The sequence below is a fragment of the Canis lupus genome, chromosome 27, assembly GCF_011100685.1.
Source record: "Canis lupus familiaris isolate Mischka breed German Shepherd chromosome 27, alternate assembly UU_Cfam_GSD_1.0, whole genome shotgun sequence".
NCBI lineage: Eukaryota > Metazoa > Chordata > Mammalia > Carnivora > Canidae > Canis > Canis lupus.
In genome coordinates, this window is record NC_049248.1 from 31,166,692 (window position 1) to 31,186,601 (window position 19,910).

At 35.5% G+C, this 19,910-nt stretch overlaps 1 long non-coding RNA gene across 5 annotated transcripts in view; it reads right to left on the bottom strand.

Moving 5' to 3' along the window:
- Nucleotides 1–19,910, bottom strand: part of LOC102153698 — a 223,004-nt gene that overhangs the window by 15,377 nt on the left and 187,717 nt on the right. Inside the window, exons 1-3 of one of the 5 annotated variants that reach the window (XR_005380022.1) lie at nt 18,071–18,221; nt 11,908–11,977; nt 2,972–3,308 (exon numbers count right to left, since the gene is read on the bottom strand). The exons of 1 other annotated variant lie outside the window; for it this stretch is intronic. This is a non-coding gene — a long non-coding RNA (uncharacterized LOC102153698). Of the gene's footprint in view, nt 1–2,971; nt 3,309–11,907; nt 11,978–18,070; nt 18,222–19,910 lie in introns of those variants that run through there. 3 more of the 5 variants (XR_005380023.1, XR_005380020.1, XR_005380021.1) reach the window with 3 other exon arrangements.

A 19,910-nucleotide genomic window follows, 5' to 3' on the forward strand; every position in this document is an offset into this window, starting at 1 on the left:
ACAGAGATAAAATGAAATGAAAGCCCAAAAGAAGGAGTTTGGAGGACTTAGCAGAGATATCCTAGAACAGGAGATATTTGAGTTGTATCTTGAAGGAGGAAAATACATTTGGCAAGCCAACAAATTAAGGAAAAGCATTTTTGACAGAATAATCGACTTGATAATGGATATATGTGGTTTGAATGCTTACTATGAGGCTAGATTAAAAAGTGACCTTTCTTCCTCATGGGAATCTTTTAATTACCATTAATATTTCCACACTCCAGATTAAGAAATTGAGTCTCAGAACCGTCTTTTAGCTAGCAAAGGATAGAGCTGGGATTCAGACTCAGCTGGTCTATGTCTAAACTCCATACCCTTCATTGCCATGTGCCACTTAGATGACACTAGAAAAGATGGAGATGGAGAGTGAAAGCACTTAAGAGGCTTTGGTAATGAAGTTTTAAGGTCCCCAAGGCCAATTTTAAACACCAGAGATCACAATTCCAAGTGTGCCCTATGCCAAAAGTACAAATACCTTTTATGTGCGTGTATTTTTTAATGGCCAGGTGATTCAGAACTTAAACTTATGGATTTATTCTACTGACAAAAAATGGAGTGCCTGGACCAAAAACTATAGTCTTCTCCAAAATTTTCCAAACTGACCTTCTTCCTCTTTATCTTATTATAATAGCCTTGGAAAGAAATAATCATAAATATGCCTCTGGTGGTCTTTTTACCTCTTAAAATATATGTAGCTTTTTCTTTTTTTCTTAAGAGAAAAGATTGTTTAGGATTCTTAGCAACTCTTTCTCACCTTTAATAGTGTATATTTAACTAGTGTTTGCTTATAACCAAGTCTACCTGGGTTTTTGTTGTTGTTGTTGTTGTTTTGTTTTTTTGTTTTACTCTGAGAGAAGTTTTGGAGATAAGTCCTGAAAAACTAATAATGGTCCTGAGGCAGGACGGTGCATCCAAAATAACATTCCAGCTGGCTTGGTGTTTGTTTGTTTTACAGGAATGTTCTGCTTTAGAAATGCCCGCTATATAACCCCTAATTTGAATATATATTTAGGACAGTAGTTGGTACTGTCACATAATAATTGACTGCAAACTTTACTCATGAAGAGGTGTTTCTAAGCCAAGCACGAAAACTGTCAAGGGGTAGAGGGAAAACTAAATGCAAAGCAGCAGTACAAGGGCAGTTGATGACACTCACCTAATTAAAATCCTTTCTACTTATTCTTCCTTGTCAACAGGAGAGTAAATATAGATGATAATAAAGAAAAATTGGATTTAGTGCTCATATCACCTGTGATCATTGCTAAGGATCTCCTAAATTTCTTTTCATGTGGTACCATGGGATGAAAACAATTACAACTGTCCCGGGTTGGAAATTTCTCCTCCAGTTTAAACCCCATTCAAACACTCATAAGGACTGTTTACCGTAGCTCCTGCATAATCCACTCATAATATTATCTATAGCTTTTTCTTCTTTACCTAAATTAGAGCCCCTAAGTTATAGATGTATATGTTTGTGGCAGGCAGCCTCTCAGATGGCCCCTAGTAATGGTTCCAAACTCAAGGTTCTCATGCCCTCATACCATTCCCTCCCTTTGTATTTGAGCTGAGTTAACTGACTGCCAGTGAATATGATACAACAGAAGTATTTAGATGTTACTTTTGAGATTAAATTACAAAAAGAATGTGGCTTTCATTTTGAGTATACTTACTCATTCCCTAATTCTAAAGGAAGGAAGCCAGCTGCCATCTTGTGAACTGCCCTATATTCATTTGATAGGGCCACCAATAACAAAATATCATAGAACAGCTGGTTTAAAGAACAGAAATTGGTTTTCTCACAAGTCCAAGATCAGGGTGTCAGCAGGGTTGGATTCCCTTGAGGCCTTTCTCTTGCTATGTCATTACATGGTTGTCTCCTGGTGTCTCTTTTTGTGTTCAAAGTTCCTTTTCTTATAAGGACATCAGTCAGATTGATTTAGGGCTTATCCCAATAGTCCAATTTTAACTTAATCACCTTTTTAAAGATGTTGTTTCCAAATACAGTCACATTCTGAGATAATGTGGGTTAGGGTTTGAGCATATGAATTTGATCGAGGACACAATCTATATGGCAAGGAACTGAGGGAGATCTCAGCCCAACAATCTGTGAAGAACTGAATAGTGCCAACAGTCATGTGAATGAGCTTGAATGTGAATCTTCCCCAAGGAGAGCCTTCAGATGAAATCATAGTCTTGGCCAACGGCCTGATTGTAGTAGCCTCCTAAGTAAAGTTGAGTCAGAGGCACCAAGGTGTGCTGCAACCACTGACATGAATGACCAGCAAAAACTGTGAGATAATAAATGTCTATGTTTTCAGGCAAGTTGTTATACAGCAAGAGATAACTAAAGACAGTGTCTAAACTATCACATGAAAATTTTTTTGTTTGATGGATCTATTTTAGAGCAGAAGGAAGTCATTTTTAAGAAGTCAGGACCAGTGTGTATGGTCAGTGCCATGCCCAATCACCTAGGCTCCCAATCAAATCTTAAGCACTCATCCCCAGCTACTGAGAATGTTGGTTACTGATAGCATACAGTTGCACCCTCTCAAAAATTGCATTCACTTGAATGGCAGTTTTTCTGATGATTCAAATCCTGTTTGTCTTCATAGAGATTTTGACTTTCCAGAGTTTCCCAAAGGGTCCTCATAAATAGGACTACATCTAAGGAAAATATGGTCATAAGTTGAATCTCCTCTTTTCTTGGTGCTCTATACCCCCACTTGGGATTCAATTCCTTGCTTATCCTTCAGCATGTATCTAAGAGTTGGGGGAAAAGGCAGAAAAGCTACTTCTAGGAGAGATGACTATTATCTCTTGCTCTACCTAGGATAAAATACCCAGACTTCTTTATTTTTTTTTAATTTTTAAATTTTTATTTATTTATGATAGAGAGAGAGAGAGAGAGAGAGAGAGAGAGAGAGGCAGAGACACAGGCAGAGGAAGAAGCAGGCTCCATGCACCGGGAGCCCGATGTGGGGTTCGATCCTGAGTCTCCAGGATCATGCCCTGGGCCAAAGGCAGGCGCCAAACAGCTGCCAGGGATCCCCCCAGACTTCTTTATAGTAAACTCAGGAATTTCTCTGCTTGGAGCTTTCAAGAGTGTTTCACCTGCCTTGTGGAGAGCTTTAGAGAACAGCAAGATAATGGGGTGCTTTTCTTGATCATCCCTTGTGAGCACATTTTTCAAAACAGGTAAAAGCAATTGAAACTGGATCACTGGCATCCATCTCAATGATGACCACCTTAATTTGGATTCTCCTACCCTAAAGTAAAATAACAATAACAATAAAATAAAACAACAAAACTTCAAAAACAATTTAAAAAATCAACGCATTATCTTTTATTTGACTGGAAAGAAACAGACTTTTTTCAAAAAGTGCCATAAGAAATTGAGAAGTGAAGTCGTGTTATCTATGTTGTCAGAAAAGCTGGGCCCTTTGAAATCCACAATTACTTTTATTCATGAGTTCTATGTTCATGACTGTAAATACTCCACAGTCTCCCTATTAGAAATGTCAAGGTAGTGTTCACATATTAGAGCTGAATTGCCAACACTTAGCTGCATCAGTGATCTGTAATCAAACCAGGAAAACTGATTTTTAATAACATGATCACCTAATAGTGTAATAGATTGATATTGTCTGAGAAGGTCATCAAAGAGTGCTAAATACTTCGGTGCTAATTTAGGGGATCTGCTGGAATGTTGATAAAAGCACTCAAAATAACTAGGTATTTGGATAAGAAAAAAGAGTATGTTTAATACATGTACAACACAAAACAAAATGCAATGCAACTCTGAAACTCCTCTCTTTTATTCATATTTTTTAAAAAAATATTTTTATTTATTTTTATTTTTTTAAAGATTGTATTTATTTATTCATGATAGACATAGAGAGAGAGAGAGGCAGAGACACAGGCAGAGGGAGAATCAGGCTCCATGCTGGGAGCCCGACGTGGGACTGGATCCTGGGACTCCAGGATCACACCCTGGGCCGAAGGCGGCGCTAAACCACTGAGCCACCCAGGGATCCCCTAAAAATTTTTAAAAAGATTTTATTTATTTATTCATGAAAGTCACACACAGAGAGAGAAAGAGAGAGAGAGAAGCAGAGACACAGGCAGAGGGAGAAGCAGGCTCCACACAGGGAGCCTGATGTGGGACTCAATCCCGGGACTCCAGGATCACACCCTAGGCCAAAGGCAAACACTCAACCGCTGAGCCACCCAGGGATCCCCTTTAATTCATATTTTAGATGCTTATAACATTTATCTTAACTGATCTACAAATGGGTTTCAAACTCTGTGTAGTCACCAACTTTCTGTGCAGTTTTTATTAAGTCAAAATGAATTATAAGCAATCTGAAAGTCTTCTCTATTTCTTACTAGAAAGTTATTTATTAAGTACCTAGGTAATTCATGGCATAATTTAACTGAATACATTTTTTGGAATTAAGTTTGAAGCTGGGGGTGATATTAATAATCATGTGGTATGTGTGTGTGGGAGGGGTGGTGACTGAGAGGCAAAGATGAAATTATTTATCAGTATAAAAATCACTGAATAGAGGATGATCTTTTTAACTCTGCCATAAACTAGCTATATAACTTCACTTCTTTGTATCTTTGCCTTTTATTTGTAAATTGAAGTAATTGGAAAAATTTCAAGTCATTCCTGTTTTAATATTCTATATTTTCTGTTTTAGACAAAATAATGATAAGTTGATTAAATATTTTGTTAATTTAACTAGGGCATGGGTTCAGATAGACAAATCATGGGCAACGTGATAGAATTTAAAGACCACATACTCAGGGATCCCTGGGTGGCGCAGCAGTTTAGCGCCTGCCTTTGGCCCAGGGCGCGATCCTGGAGACCCGGGATCGAATCCCACGTCGGGCTCCCGGTGCATGGAGCCTGCTTCTCCCTCTGCCTACGTCTCTGCCTCTCCCTCTCTCTCTCTGTGTGACTATCATAAATAAATTTAAAAAAAAATTAAAAAAAAAAAAGACCACATACTCAGTTGTCAAATAAATTCCACTTTATATGTTAAGAAAACTGATACTAAAACAATCTTGTGTTGGTTCAACTTGTAGTTTAAATAATGAGTAGATGTAACACATTATATTGGGAAAGTTTCCGTGGAATTATTTAGATGGTATATCCTCAGATATCCCTTGTGTTTATAATCTTTTAAGACAAGGATCATAAATCTACCCAAGAATTATCCCTGAATATAGCAGCAGTCTATTGGATTTTTTTCTTGGCTCTCATAACCATGCAAATACACACTAAAACCTATTAAATTTATGTAGAAAGTCAGGGACTGGACATATTTCCTCTTAGGCCAGAGTGCAGGTTTACATTTTAAATAGAAGTTAGAAGAAAGCTTCCTGATGCTCAAGAAAAGGACAGAGTGGACAATCAGACTAAAAGTAAGAAATGCATTACAAATTATTCACTATATTAAATATGGGTGGTAGAAATATAGTCTTAAGTTATGTTTTTCCCTCAACTCTAAATCAAAGTGTATCCAATGAATTAGATAGATTTGTACTAACTGATGCTCAGTTTAGCAAAACAGTCCTCTGAAATGGATTTCTCAGGCAAAGGGACTTAGGGTTCAAAGCTACATTAAAAAGTCAGAGAAAAAAATTAAAAAGCAACATAGCCATCTCTTCTGCCTCTGGTAGGAAAGCAGATATTTTAAGGCTAAAAATGATTAATCTTGATATATTAAATGCAGTTTTAAATGTTCAATTTATTTCAAGAAATTTTGAGCAATGTGCCGTACTATGCAAGATGCTGCACTGTGGGAAACAGAAAGAATGAAATAGCATCTGACAAGTTGCTCGCAATATTGTAGGATAAATTACACAAATGTTAAGAACCATAATGCAAGACAATGTGTTCTAAAAGCTCTAATACAGGCAAGAACCCAGGAAACTCAGGTAATAGATGTTATTTCAATTTCAGCAAAAGCCTCTTCATCTTTTAGTTGAAAACACTAGATGGAATAAGTAACATTTGCTCAGCATCAAAGTGATATTATAAAGTTCTTACACTGTGCCCTGGGATACATGTACGAGAACATTTATAGCAGCTTTGCTTGTAACTCCAAGCTGGAACAGCCCGGATACGTATTGTCAGGAAGAGATATAAATACCTTGTGAACTATTACATAATAGAATACTTGATATCATTAGAAACGTATAAATCACAGCTACACATGTGAACACAGGTGAATATTAGAAATGAAATTTGCATAAAAGTTGCAAAAAACCTATATGGCACAGTACTATTTTTTTTTTTTTTTTATAAAGTCCAAGAGCAAGAGAAAAGCTAAAAAATGTATTCATTAGAAGTACATACTGAGGGGCAGCCAGGGTGGCTCAGGGGTTTAGTGCCGCCTTCAGCCCGGGCGGGGCCTGATCCTGGAGACCCTGGATCAAGTCCCACGTCAAGCTCCCTGCACGGAGCCTGCTTCTCCCTCTGCCTGTGTCTCTGCCTCTCTCTCTTTCTCTCTCTCCCTCTCGGTGTCTCTCATGAATAAATAAATAAAATCTTTAAAAAAAAAAAAAGTACATACTGATGTTAGTAGGTAAAACACAAAGAAACCCAAGAGAAAGTTTAAAATATGTGATCCAGGAGTGTGAGTACTTCTGATGAAGAAATAACAGGATAGGATAAGGGGTGAAATAAATGAAAGCCTGGGTCATAGTGTGTTCTCCCGCAAGTGTTTATAAATATTACACAATATTCTAACAGAATATGGAGGTGTGGAGATGTCTGAGACCAGTAAAATACTGGTATTTTTAAAAATATGAACTGCTTTGGAAGCCTGAATGTTGGTGGCCCATCTTCATCTTCTATGATAGTCACACATATGTCCGGCTACTAGTTTGTTTTCATGAATTTTCTGGTTCTCGTTGCATCTTTCATTTTGGCAAATCAAGCCTTTCCTTAGTTCAGGTATTGTTTCTGCCTTTTCCTCTGCTTGTGACACTTACTCTCCACCCAGTCTATCCTCCACTCTCCTCAGCTAGAAAATTCTGCTCATGAAGACCATTCAAATAGCAGTGCAGCTTCCTTCCTGCCCCAAGTCTTGGTGAGTCCCCCATGCCATGCTAGTACTAGCATGTAGGAATCTTCCATGGCACTGACTCCAGATAAGCTTGTACCTTCTTTTGAACAATTATTAAATTATTTCTGTCAGTAGTCATTAAATTAAATGGACAATGGCCATGGAATTTTTGGACACTATTTTGTTTCCTGTGTCTAACGTGCTGGATGAAATGAATTTATTAATTTTTTATTCTTCATTTGTGCATGCTCTCTCTCTCTCTGTCTTCCAATTCCAATTGCAAATAGATTCTCTTAAGACTGTTTTAAGGTTCTTTTTTTTTTTAAGATTTTATTTACTTATTCATGATAGACACACACACAAAGAGAGGCAGAGACACAGGCAGAGGGAGGAGCAGGCTCCATGCAGGGAGTCCTACATGGGACTCGATTTTGGGACCCCAGGATCATGCCCTGGGAGGAAGGCAGGTGCTTAAACCGCTGAGCCACCCAGGCTGCCCTGGTTTCTTTTTTTTTTTTTAAGAATTTATTTATTTATTTATTTATTTATTTATTTATTTATTTATTTATTATTTATTCATGAAAGGGAAAATCAGGCTCCCCATTGAGCAGGGAACCTGATGTGGGACTCGATCTCAGTACCCTGGGATCATGACCTACCTGAGCTGAAGGCAGACTAACTGACTGAGACAACCAAGCCCCATCCCTTTTCCCCCTCTTATTTCTTTTTTGTTTTCACTTCTTTTCAAGGAGTCAATGTTATCATATAGGTTTTTTTAAGTCTTTATTTAAATTCCTATTAGTTAACATACAGTGTAATATTAGTTTCAGTACAATATAGTGATTCATAATCACCCTGTGCACGTCACAACATCTGCACTCCTAAATCCCCATCACCTATTTAACCCATGCCCCCATCAGTTTTTCTCCATAGACAAGAGTCTGTTTCTTGATTTGTCTCTCTGTTTTCTCTTTGCTCATTTGTTTTGTTTCGTACGTGCCACATATGAGTGAAATCATATGGCATTTGTCTTTTCCTGGCTAACTTATTTCATTTAGATAATACTCTCTAGCTCCATCTAAGTCATTTCAAATGATAAAATTTCATTCTTTTTTGTGGCTAATGTTCCATTTAATATATAAAAACATATGTAAACATATACATCAACCCTTCTTTATTCATTCATTAGTCAATGGACATTTGGGCTGTTTCTATAATTTGACCATTGTAGATAATGTTTCTATAAATATCAGGGTGCATGTATTCCTTTGAATTAGTATTTTTGTATTCCTTGTATAAATACCTAGTATTGCAATTGCTGGATTATAGGCTAGTTCTATTTTTAACTTTTTAAGGAAACTCCATACTGTTTTCCAGAGAAGCTGCACCAGTTTGCATTCCCACCAGTTGTGCAAGAAGGTTCTCCATTCTTCACATTTTCATCACACTTGTAGTTTTTTGTGTTGCTGGCTTTAGCCATTCTGACAGGTATGAGGTGATATCTCATTGTAGTTTTGATTTGTATCTCCTTGATGATCAGTGATGTTAAACATTTTTTCATGTGTCTGTTGACCACCTGTATGTTTTTTTTTTTTTTTTTTTTTGGAAAAAATATCTATTCATGTCTTCTGCAATTTTTAAAATTGGATTATTTTTTGAGTGTTGAGTTTTACAAGTTCCTTATATATTTTGAATACTGACACTTTATCAGATACGCCAATTGAAAATATCTTTTCCCATTCCAAAGGTTGCCTTTTTATTGTGTTGATTGTTTCCTTCATTGTACAGGAGATTTTTATTATTATTTTTATTTTTTAAAAGATTTTTTAATTTATTCATGATAGAGAGAGAGAGAGAGAGAGAGGCAGAGACACAGGCCGAGGGAGAAGCAGGCTCCATGCAAGGAGCCCAATGCGGGACTCGATCCCAGGACTCCAGGATCACGCCCTGGGCTGAAGGCAGGTACTAAACTGCTGAGCCACCCAGGAATCCCCAGGAGATTTTTATTTTGATAAAGTTCCAGTAGTTTATTTTTACTTTTGTTTTCCTTTTTGCTTTTCTCCCCTCAGGAGACATATCTAGAAAAATGTTGCCATGACCAGTGTCAAAGAAGTTACTATCTGTGTTCTCTAGGATTTTTGTGTATGAGGTAAGAAAGTGGCCCAGTTCCATTCTTTTGCATGTGGCTGTCCAGTTTTCCCAATACCATTTATTAAAGAGACTGTCTTTTGTCAATTGGATAGTCTTTCTTCCTTTGTCAAAGACTAATTGACCATATAGTTTGGGTTTATTTCCAGGTTTTCTATTCTGTTCCATTGATCTCTGTGTCTGTTTTTGTGCCAGTATCATACTGTCTTGATGACTACAGCTTTTTAATATAACTTGAAGTCTGTAATTGTGATGCCTCCACCTTTGTTTTTCTTTTTTTTCAAGGTTGCTTTAGCTATTCAGGGTCTTTTGAAGTTCTATACAAATTTTAGAATTGTTTGTTCTAGCCCTGTGAAAAATGCTGTTGGTATTTTGTTAGAGACTGTATTGAATGTATAGATTACTTTGGGTAGTATAGACATCTTAATAATATTTGTTTTTCCTATTCATGAACATGGAATATCTTTCCATTTCTTTGTGTTATCTTCAATTTGTTTCATCTGTGTTTTATAGTTTTTAGAGTACAGGTCCCTCACCTCTTGATTATGTCTTACTGTTTTTGGTGCAATTATAAATGGGGTTAATTCCTTAATTTATCTTTCTGCTGCTTCATTATTGCTGTATGGAAATACAACATATTTCTCTATGTTGATTTTGTATCCTGCAACTTTGCTGAATTCATTTATCAGTTCTGGCAGTTTTTTGGTGAAGTGTTTGGTTTTTCTATATGGAGAATTATATCATCTGCAAATAGTGAAAGTTTTACTTCCTCCTCCTGATTTGAATGCCTTTATTTCTGTGTTGGTCTGATTACTGTGGCTAGGACTTCTAGTACTATGTTAAATAACAACAGTGAGAGTGGACATCCCTATCTTATTCCTGACTAAAGGGGAAAAACTGAGTTTTTCCCCACTGAGGTTGATATTACCTGCAGGTTTTTCATATATGGCCTTTTATAATCAGAAAGGGGACAATCCAATAAGAATATATAATAATTGTAAATATTTATGTGCCCAACATGGGAGCACTTAAATATATAAAATAATTAATAACAAACAGAAAGGAACTAATTCATAACACAATAATAGTAGGGGACTTTAACATCCCACTTACATCTAGGAACAGATCATCTAAACAGAAAATAAACAAACAATGTTTTGGGATGACACACTAGAGCAGATAGACTTAACAGATGTATTCAGAATAGTCGATCCTAAAAAAACAGAATACACATTCTTTTCAAGTATACATGGGATATTCAGAGAAGATCACATATTAGGTCACAAAACAGGCCTTAACAAATACAAAAAGATTGAAATCATATCACATACTTTTTCTGACCATACTATGGAACTGGAAGCCAACCACAAGAAAAAATTTAGGAAGACACAAATACATAGAGTTTAAATAACATGCTACTAAACAATGAATGGGTGAGCCAAGAAATCAAAGAAAAAAGTTTTTTTAAATGCATAGTAAAAAATGCAAATGAAAACACAATGGTCCAAACCTTTGGATATAGCAAAAGTGATTTTAAGAGGGAAGTATATAGTAATACAGGCCTACCTTAAGAGTCAAGAAAAACCTCTAATAAACAACCTAACCTTATATGTAATGGAACTAGAAAAAGAACAACAAATGATGCCAAAAGCCAACAGAGGGAAGGATATAATAGATAATAGAGCAGAAATAAATGATGTAGAAATGAAAAAATAATAAAACAGATCAATGAGACCAGGCACTAGTTCTTTGAGAAAATTAATAAAATTTGTAAACCTGTAGCCAGACTTACCAAAAGAAAAGTGAAAGGATCCAAATAAATATAATCACAAATGAAAGAGGAGAAATAACAACCAACACCACAGAAATACAAACAATTATAGGAGAATATTATGAAAAACTATATGCCAACAAATTGAACCACTTGGAAGAAATGGATAAATTCCTACAAACATATAAACTACTAAAACTTAAACAGGAAGAAATTGAAAACTTGAACAGACATAACCATCAAATAAATTGAATCAGTAATCAAAAAACTCCTGACAAATGTGCAAGGCTTCACAGGTGAATTCTACTAAGCATTTAAAGAAAAGCTAATGCCTTTTCTTCTCAAACTACTTCAAAAAAATAGAAAAGGAAGAAAAACGTCCAAATTCATTCTATGAGGCCAGCATTACCTGGATACTAAAACCAGATAAAGGCTCTTTTAAAAAGGAGGACTACAGGCCAATATCCCTGATGTACATGGATGCAAAAATTTTCAATTAAATACTAGCAAACTAGATCCAACAATACATTTTTTTAAAAAAATCATTCACTGATCAAGTGGGATTTATTCCTGGGTTGCATGGGTGATTCAATATCAGCAAAGCAATCAGTGTGGTATACCTCATTAATAAAAGAAAGGATAAGAACCACAATATAATTTCAATAGATGTGGGAAAAGCATTTGACAAAGTAACAACATCCATTCATGATAAAAATCCTCAAGAAAGTAGAGGTAGAAGGAAGTTACCTCAATATAGTTTTTAAATTATTATTGTTATTCCTTCATATTGGCTCTTATAACTATATTATCTATTTAGGTTTTCATTACCTTTTTATTTTTTATTTATGATTAAAGAAGAAGGCTTACACTTGCCTGGCTCCAAAAGTTGAGACTCAGTCATTCAAAATGAACCAGTCTGGGGGAGATAGTTTTCTCTCTACAACAAGGAAAGGAAAAATAAAAGTGAGACACTTTTCTGCCTCTGCAATGTGACTCATGGGCCAAAAATATTTATAGCTACTGTTCTATGCATCTCAATTCAAATGTCCTTGTGAATTCAGCCTCAGTCATGAGTAGAAAGAATGAATTTTAGAAGTCTTCTTTTTAATCATAAATTATATGGTTTCTCAAGTAACTTATGATTTTTGAGTGTGGGTAAAACATTTGGGATATTTTTAGTAAAGATTTTAATTTTGAAATATTCCAACTCACAGACAGTACTTTTCTAAATGTTCCTTATTTCCCAATTTCTTCTGATACTGGAGGAGCATATTTTTACTTTTTTTTAAAAGTGTTTTAACCAGTAACTCAGTAAATATTTTTCCCTAGAGAAGAGGCAGAATTTTGGTCCTAATAATGTGAGTTATTATAGACTGCATATGATACCAATTCATGCCAGGAATAAAATACCATCACTTTCTTTAAATAAACCATGAATGCTTTAATATTTCAGCTTATCAATCGTAAAACACTCTGAAAATCAACAAAGGAGGCACCTGGGTGATCAATTAAGTCAGTTAAGTCAGTCAGTTAAGCCTCTGACTCTTGGTTTTGGCTCAGGTCGTGACCTCACAGTTGTGTTATTGAGCCCCCAAACCGGCTCCATGCTCAGTGTGGTGTCTGCCTAGGATTCTCTCCTCCTCTCTCTATGCTCATCCACCCTGTGCACTCTCTGTCTCTCTCTCTCTCTAACATAATAAGTAAATCTTTTTTAAAAATCAACAAAGGCCACTAATTAGAGATGTCAACTGATTTAAAGTTTAAGGAATACTTCTTTGGAAACAAAAAACGAAAATGTGCAACAAAAAACATATGGATTTGATTTCCTAATATTCTATTTAGTTCAGCACACGAATCACATTTGTACATTCAAGCTGTTCTTTTCTTTGTTCTTTTGATGCTTTGACTTTCAATTAACAATACATAAGTATTGCTGTATCTGCATATTAAGTAGGTCTACTATAGCTTTCTCCCAATGATATTTATAAAAGTAAAAGATAAGACAGCAAATATTTATTGAGATAGAAAGAGGGAGAAAGACTGAAAGCCAGTGTGTCCTTACCCTAGGAATAAAAACATCCCTTAAAATCTTCACAGACCTAGAAATGGATAAAGCTGGCTATAATTACATGTATTGTGAAGATTCTCTATGATTACATTGTAATACTTCAGTGTCCACCTAAGTGTCCTCTGTGTCAAAGACCTTATATTGTTTATCTTTGTAACTCAAGGCCTGACATGGCATCTAGTACACATAAAAATCTTGATAAATGTTTCTTTTTAAAAATATTTTATTTATTTATTCATGAGAGACACAGACTGAGAGAGAGAGAGAGGCAGAGACACAGGCAGAGGGGGAAGCAGGCTCCATGCAGGGCGCCCAATATGGGACGCGATTCCGGGACCCCAAGGTCACACCCTGGGTCCAAGTCAGGCACTAAACTAAACCGCTGAGCCACCCAGGGATCCCCATTGATAAATGTTTCTGATATCCCTCTAGTTTCTAATTTGACTTAGAAATTCCAAGATGACCTCCAAGATTCCTGTCTCCTGCTGTACTGCTCTGTGTATTATCCTTGCCCCTTAAGTATAGGTAGCACTTGTGAATATGAGAGGACAGTCGCATCTGGGATTTCATTACATTATGTAAGATCCTGCTCTGACAAGCTTAAAGAGATTCTGCAGTTGGACTTTAATTAGGAAGAAGGTTGCCATGTTGTAAAAGGCCCACATGTAGAGGACTTGGGCATTGCTTCTAGAAACTGAGAACCACCAGCAGCCAGCAAGAAAATGAAGGTCTCTATTGTACAACTTTAAGGATTTGAATTCTGCCAACAACCTGAATAAGCTTGGGAAAAGACCCCACACTACAGATAAAAACACATTTTAGCTTACACTTTAATTTTAGCCTCGTAAGATCCTGAGCAGAGAACCCAGCTATGCCCTCCTTGACTTCTGACCAATGGAAACTGAGATAATAAATATATATTCTTTTCAGCTGCTAAGTTTATGGTAATAAATATGTTACACAGCAATACAAAAAGAATATAAAGTTTTTTGAGTAAGGTGTGTTCCTTAAAGTGTATTGAATGGCTTGTGCATAGTGAAAATGACTAATGAGTATTTACATCAAATATTCTGATTCCTTAGTTACTGAGTGTGATTTGCTATAAAGTAGGATGGTTCATACTAAGAGCAATAAAGGGTTAGGAAAATGATAGAGTTGTCCATATTGAGTAAGCCCAAACTGTCCATGTATGAACAATACCCTGGAAGATCATGGTTCAATGAATATTAATAATAAAATAGGATAGAAATATAGAAGAAAGTAACAGATTAAATTTATGACTAAATTAATTTATATTAAAATATAATACTACAGCATTTACTAAATAAAGAAAAGAACCCTTGTTGACTTTAAAATTCTCTTAATTAAAGTATGTTGAAATTAACATTTGGAATAATGTTAAAAATAACAATTAAATGGGATTGTTTTGGAAAATAGCATAGTTCAATGCCAGGCCCATCAGAGCCACCCAAAAAATTGTAGCTTCTAATAATGTTTCATCATATATCTTAATGTAACAATACATCCTGATCCTTTGTTGTTTTCTGAAAGTGTGGATGCCATATCCAAAGGTTAAATTATTTCATAAGTATCAGAAAATTATTCTATCTAGTTCTGCTCTTTGTTAAACAACTTACAGTATTAAATTAAAACACTTTGTTTCTGAAGTAAGTTTAATATTGATATTATTTGCATGGAAAAGATTTGATTCTAGCTTTAAGCATCTGAATAATGAATAACACTTTTCTGATACAAAGTGATATGATTCCACACTAATGTAATAGGTCTACACTTCCACTGAGCAGTTTGTTGAATTCGCTGTATTTAAACTTAAAATGGATAACATGAAAATAAGAATAATCTAATGCAAATAAATGAATCAAAGAGTTTGTTTTAATTGCCTTGGGTTGTTATAAGCAATAATTATACCTTAAAATTTGCCTCATTTATAATCCCCAAAAAGTAGTTATGTTGAAAGAAATAATAAATTGATATGCTGTATAATGGGACAGCTCATAAACATAGTTATATATAATGACTGTCTATACAGTGAAAAATTTGTTTGTTTGACTAAGTTAAACAGTTACCTTGTTATCTTTTCCTCTTTTTAAAATATGCAAGTAAAGTAATTCTCCAAAATGGATATAGCTCACAATAGAAATTAAATGAATTTATTTTATTTTTTATTTTTAGATTTTATTTATTCATGAGAGACACAGAGAGAGAGGCAGAGACACAGGCAGAGGGAAAAGCAGGCCTCATTCAGGGAGCCCAACGTGGGACTCAATCCGGGGTCTCCAGGTTCAAGGTCCTGGGCTGAAGGCAGCACTAAACCACTGAGCCACCCCGGCTGCCTGAAATGAAGGAATTTTAGTAGGAGTTTTGCTTTTGATTTTGAATCATATACTTGGTTATATAATATTTATGGGGTTATATAATATTTATGGGGTTATACCTAAATGAAATGACACAAAGTGCACTTCGGTAGAAAACAACAAACAGTCAACTTGTTCTATCTCTGGAAATTGAGCATTTTCTGGAAATTGAATTCAGGGTAAGTAATAGAATGAGGAATCAGTAATAGGAAATATCACAGGAGAAGAGTCTATAAAGCAAAGCAAGTTTTCCCAGAAGAGAAGGATGGAAGCAAACTAAGAAAGAGCCAGGAGTCCAAATCTGGAAAGTAAAGGATTCTAAAATTTTTGGCAGTAATATAAAACTGAATTTGAAAATAGGTGCTCAACTTTTCAAACATGAAGTTGTTTCATTTATCATGAAGTTCATGTAGTCATGCTACTACTTACTTTAGTACTACCTACTTTAGAAAATGTTCTCTTTGGGATGCCTGGGTGCTCAGTGGTTGAGCATTGGCCTTTGACTCAGAGTGTGATCCCAGGGTTCAGAATCCAGTCCCACATCAGGCTCCTGTGGAAAGCCTGCTTCTTCCTCTGCCTGTGTCTCTGCCTCTTTCTCTCTCTGTCTCTCATGAATGAATAAATAAAATCTTTTTTTTTAAAAAAAGAAAGAAAATGTTCTCTTTGTCTCACTGTTATGTCAGCCTATTTTGTTCTTATCAATTCAAGTCGCACTATGTTGCATAAAATGGATGCGTGGAGGCATAATTTTAGCACCACCATGGCCTCAAGATTATAGTTGGGAGAGTATCCAGATACATTAATATTTTCAATCTTAAGTAGTTGGCACAATATTTGATTCTTGAAACTTAAAACAAGAAAACCCTAAACTTGAAGGATCTTATACAAAGTATATCACTTAGGCAAAGAATCTCAACTATTAAAGACTGTATGAGACATTACATCTTTTCCTCAAATTCATTCTTGAGAAAAATGCCAGCCCTGAATTATGAATGAACTTTCCAGACTTAATTCATGAATGTAAAGGAGTAATTCTGGGCCTATGACAACAGTGAGATAATGGGACATCATTAACACACAGACTTGGTGATTGGCAGTCTCATCACAAGTGAGGAACTGAGAGATGCTACTCATGCATTTTTTAAAAGAGCTACAATTTTTAATGGACTATTTGTAAATATCAACTTTATATTTCAAAAAGTGTCAACTTTTTTTTCAAAAAGTAAAGAAATAAGACATTAATTCAAAGCATGCATTAAATTTTAGGACTTACCTTTCTACTTCATCTAAACTTTAAAAAATTATATAGTCTTCCTTAATAATTTATACATTGTAGAAATCTTTGCTTATCCCACAACCATGGCAGGACTTGCTGTGAATTTCTGAAACTCTTCAGTGTTTTAAATTATTTCGTTTATCTTTTGTAGTTTATAAAATGCATTCAAATAAGTTAATTCATTCTAATAATGTTTATACATGTTGGTTGTTCAATTTCCGGGGTCATTAGAGCTATAACCTTCTTGCATTCTATCTTCAGTTGAAAATGGAACTGAAAAGTAATGACCCTGAACCTGACAATTATGTGAAAGCTCTGTGCTCTTTTTAATGTATTTTTACCCACCATAATAGACCTTCCCTCTTCCTCTCAGGGTTTCTCAGAATGGGTTCTGTACACATGCAGTGCTGTATAAGGTAATGGCAGGTAGTCCATTGATAATCACTTATACCTATAATGATTATATATTTAAAAATAATTTTAGAAAAACAGTATATTGAATCTATGACTTCAAAGACATCAGAGCTTGGGATCCCTGGGTGGCTCAGTGGTTTAGCACCTGCCTTCAGACCAGGGCGTGATCCTGGAGTCCCGGGATCGAGTCCCACATCGGGCTCCCTGCATGGAGCCTGCTTCTCCCTCTGCCAGTGTCTCTGCCTCTCTCTGTGTGTCTCTCATGAATAATTAAATAAAAAATCTTAAAAAAAAAAAGACATCAGAGCTTAAACAAAATTTTAAAATGTGTAACTGTAATATTGAATTAAACTTCATAAATAATAACATAATTGTTATGTGTTATGACATAATTCTACATAAATATGACATAATTCTATATAAATAAAAGTGCAAGTGGTATTTATTTATGGAAGCAAGATCATATAAATTGTAGGAGAATAAAGACTGAGAAACACTATTCTACATGTCTGAACTGTTGCAAGCTCTCTAATTTGTGGTCACCCACTAGGTTACCTCTTTAGAAGCTGACAAAAGACACTACCATTCTAATTCTTAAGCATAATTTGGAAAGCCGAATGGTAAATATGGAAAGAGGTCTCGATTATAATTCCAGCTCTAAGAGCTGTAAGATGCATGTAGAATTGAAAGGCCATTAATGCTATCAGAGCAATTCTTACAAATCTAATAAACCAAATATATACATGGAATAAATCAGCTTGTTTTGAAGTACTCAACTACTGCATACCAATAATCAAATTATTTAATAACTTACAAGTTAAAATATCATGTCTTGAATCAATTATATATTTCAAAATGAAATCACCAGTCTTATAGGAAAAAAATACACTTATATACCTTTGGAAGACCCCCCTCCAGATTATCTAAATCAACTCTTCGATTGTCTTTGAGCTGTTTTATTTTGTAATGCAGTACATCGCAGGTAACCACTATGCTCTCTTTGTGTCCCCCTGCCTCAAATTCATATGTTGAAACCTTACTCCCAAGGTGATGGTATTATGAAGTGGGGCCTTTATGAGGTGATTAGGACATAAGGGTAGAATCTTCATGAATGGAATTAGTGCCCTTCTAAAAGCAGCCTGGCAAGATGTCATTGCCTTTTCCTCAATGTGGAGTTACAAAGAAAAGATGGTGATCTAGGTAGCTGGTGCCTTGATATTGGATTTCCTAGACTCCAGTACTGTGAAAAATAAATTTCTGTTGTTTATAAGCCACCCAGTTTATGGTCTATTTGTTATAGAAGTGCAAATAGACCAAGATAGTAGCTGATAGAAATGACAAATAATGCAAATTCTGTTCTGCCTGTAGAGGTTCAATTGTCTTCCCTCCTTCCCTGGATAAAACAGTTTTTACATATTTCTTATCTATAAACTAATTATAACATCTGCCTGGTCCCCTCATGATTAAGGATTAGAATAAAATCTTTAACGTGTGCATTTTTATATCTGTCTGTATGAGAGAGCTGGTTTCATCTATGTTTTGAAAATGGTCTTTTAGCTAGTTATTGTCTGCTTCATCCTCAAAATCACAGAGATTATCCCCATGAATCCAAAATTTATTCTCAGAAATGAAGCAAAATATTTAAACAGTGGCTTAAATCAGTGTTGTCAGATGTTAGTGTGTTTGAGAATTATTGAGATGTATATGGGCATATACAAATAAGAATATGGGGCTTAATTCTCCTTATTCAAAATAATAGAAGAGATTTCTCTCCCCCTCCCTTCTCTAAGAGCATTTACTTTAGAAAAACCTGTAAGTTCTTTCTCTGTCCTTTTTAAGTATATGTACAATCTTTTTAAAAAGCTGGATAGACCTCTTGCTAACTTTAAGATCAGGAATGTCTTTCCTTGAGCTATCTCTTCGAAATGTAACTATCAAGAAAGACGGCATCCTGTCTCCCAGTTTCCATGAAAGAGCCTAACTTTAGGTAGGAGCCTAGATCTAAAACTATCACTTGTCATTAAAAAAAAAAAAAAAAAAAAAAAAGTGAGTTTATTGGTTCTTTTGTTTGTATTAAACATTCTATCATGTCTATGGGGTTTCCTTAAGTTCATGCCTATTTTGCTTTTACTTGTGCAAACCAGTTTTTGTGAACCAGCCTAACTCAGTTAGGAAACCTGTAACTGTTAAGGCCTCTTTCCCCTCCTCCTCCATCCTCTTCCCCTTCTCCTTTTCTCCCTCCTCTTTCCTCTTCCTTTTTATTCTTCTTTCCACTATCACTACTAGCTTCTAATGGGAACAGGCCTCAGAATAAACTCTGAAACACAGTATTTGTTAACTAGCCAGCAAAAAACCAAAAACAAACTGCTGTACAATCTATCTAGCAAGAAACGGGTGAGGACCTAGTTCTCCATCATTTCTGAATTATTGGAAAGCCTTGCATGAAAGGTTTATCTGAGGCAAATACGACAATGGTCTGGTAATAAGATTCTGGTAGCCAGTTATTGGAGTGAGAGCCTCCTGATCAGCAATGGGTACACAAATTTAGTTAAATAAAAGCACACCAATTTTGCCAATGAGTGTTCCTATCTAAAAAGCCTCTATGCTGGTGGATAAGTCATACCGATGGATTAAAGCATTATAACTTTGCTTATGTTAATTAGTGTATCTTCAGGTGTCCATGGAAGATCAAGAGAGCTGAAACACCTGTAGGAGCCACCTTTGGAGGTGGCCTTTT